Genomic DNA, 2,889 nt, shown 5'->3' on the forward strand with positions numbered 1-2,889 from the left:
GAAGGCTGCTTGTTTTTATGAATATTGTTCTTGGATCTGGTTGTCATGTGATGAGTATTACCAGGATTTTGGACAGCAGCAGGAAGTGTATTATTCTCCAAAGTGGCAGATGATGGAGAAGGAATGCTTGGACAAGGAGATTCTGAGGCAGCAAGCAGATCTGGTGCTGTGTTTTCACTACCTGCAGATTGATAACTATGAGAGGAAATGTCAGCATTAATTGTTGGTAGAGGTTGATGTTGTGGTCTGCCATTGGAACTACTGGAAGGAACTTGCAATGTAAGAGGGAGAGGTACTTGAGTGACAGGAGAATATGTATGAGTAGCAGGGGAAAACCTTTTTTTTTTTTTTTATGGAAATACATTCTCATCAAAGATAACATGTCTGGAGACATAAATTTTGCCAGTAGATAGGTCTAAACACTTGTACCCGTGATGACTGACACTATAGCCAAGAAAAATGCATGTTTTACTTCGAAAATCTAATTTGTGTCGATTATATGGTCTAAGATTGGGCCAACAAGCACAACCAAAGACACGTAAAAAAGAGTAATTTGGCTTTTTATGATATAAAAATTCAAAGGGTGATTGATTTTGTAAAATGGGTGTAGGGAGGCGATTTATTAAATATGTGGTAGTGAGAAATGCATCCTCCCAAAAAAATAGTGGCAGATTTGAATGTGACAATAAACTTAAGCCTATTTCCACAATTTGTCTATGTCTGCGCTCGATTGATCCCATTTGTTCATGAGTATAGGGACAAGCTATGCGATGGTGAATTCCAGTTTCTTTAAAATAATTGTTTAAGTGACGATATTCACCACCCCAGTCGGATTGGACTGCTTTTATTTTCCTTTCAAAATGCATCTCAACATAGTTTTGAAATTGTAAGAATATTGTTTCAACATCAGATTTTAATTTAAGTGGAAACAACCATAAGAATTTGGATAATCATCAAGAAAGCTAACATAATAGCGTGCACCTGTAGTGGAAGCTACAGATGTCGGTCCCCATACATCAGTAAAAATGAGATCCAAAGGTTTAGATGACACAGAACTAGATAATGCAAAGGGTAAAGCATGGCTCTTGGCCATTTGACAATCTGAGCACACAGAGTGTTTATTCTTGCTACCTACTGGACTGGAAATTGAAGCTAAAACATGACGAACAACTGGAGCAGCGGCATGACCTAAGCGTCGATGCCAAGCTTGCATTGGAACCCTCGTACTGGAGAAAGCACGAGGAGGATATTTATTGCTTGAAAACTGATATAGACCGTTATTGAAATGGCCTTGATGAAGGGTGTTGCCCGAGTAGTCCTTCACAAGAAGAAAGAAGAGTGAAACTCAAAGTATATTTCATTGTCAGTGCAAAATTTTTGAACAGAAATAAGGTTTTGTTTGATTTGAGGAACAAGTAAAACTTGATCTAGTACAAGGGAAGATGAATGAGTAGAAAGAGTACTGGAACCTGTTTTGGTTATTGACAGACCTTGACTGTTACCAACTTGAAGCTGATCAGTTCCTTCATAATCATCGCTCTTAAGGTTCAAATTTGCCATATCATTTGTAACATGGTGTGTGGCACCAGTATCAGCATGCCACTCATTAACCCATTGTCCAAAATTTGACGCCATCATTGCTTGCTTGCTTTGGGTGCGGGGTGGATCCTGAAAAGAAAGATCAAAACGATGATAGCATTTGCGTGCAGTGTGACCAGGCTTACAACAGACTTGGCAAATGATAGTGCCAGTAATGTTATCATTTTGACCTCCTTGAACTCCAAAATTTGATCCACTGCGAGAGTTGTTGCATCCTCTTCCACGATAGCCACCCCGACCACGAGGATAGAATTGCTGGGGTTGATGCTGAGCAACATTGGCCATGGGTAGGGATGCTGCAACAAGTGTCTGATGTTGAGTAATACGAGCTTCAGTTGTTAGGAGCATGGAGTAAACCTCTTCAAGAGTGATCGAATTTGATCGTGAAGAAATGGATGACACAAAGCTATCATATTCGTGACCTAAGCCAGCAAGTATGTAGGTAATAATATCATCACATGTAAGGGCTTGCCCTGCAATGGCTAACTCATCAGTTAGTCTTTTGATAGAAAAAAAAATATTCTGCTGTAGATTGTCCACCCTTCTTAGCATTTGCCAATTGTGTGCGAACATGGATAGTTCTTGCTCTAGATTGAGAAACAAAGTTGTCTTCAAGAGCACGCCAAACATCTTTGGAGGTTGAGTAAGTAACGACTTGAGTGAGTACACTCTCTGTGAGGGAAGACATGAGAGTACTCAAGATGAGATTATCCTGACGAATCCAAGTAGCATAGGCTGGGTTTGGAATTTTCGTCATGGCACCAGTTTCAGGATGAGGAGAGTCAATTTCTTTAGCTGGAGCTAGGGTGGTTCCATCAAGAAAACCGAATAGATCTTGTCCTTTAAAATAAGGAACAAGCTGAGCTTTCCAAAGAAGATAGTTGTCGTTGTTGAGTTTGAGGGTAACTATGTTAGACATATTGGTGATGGAGAGTGAAGAAGATGAAGAAGAGGAGGACATGATGCTAGACGTTGGTCTTTTAAAGGCTCTGATACCATATAGAGAATAAGAATAATTTATATTATTGTATATTGAACTTACAATCATGCAGTCTCTTATATAGAAATTGAGACTAACTACAATCCTATAATTAAGGAATATTCAGATTCAAAGTAAGCTGCTGGTAGAGGATTAAGGAATTGATAAGTTCTCCGGATTTGTCTCTGATATATCCTCATCTGAAATATGTGTCGAGTTGTTGGATGTAAGAGATTTATCAACCTGATCTTCCACAGGGAAAAAGTCTATACGATAAAAAAGAAAAGAAAAGAAAAGAAAAAGGATGATTC

Source organism: Olea europaea, chromosome 18 (assembly GCF_002742605.1).
Source record: "Olea europaea var. sylvestris chromosome 18, O_europaea_v1, whole genome shotgun sequence".
Lineage (NCBI taxonomy): Eukaryota > Viridiplantae > Streptophyta > Magnoliopsida > Lamiales > Oleaceae > Olea > Olea europaea.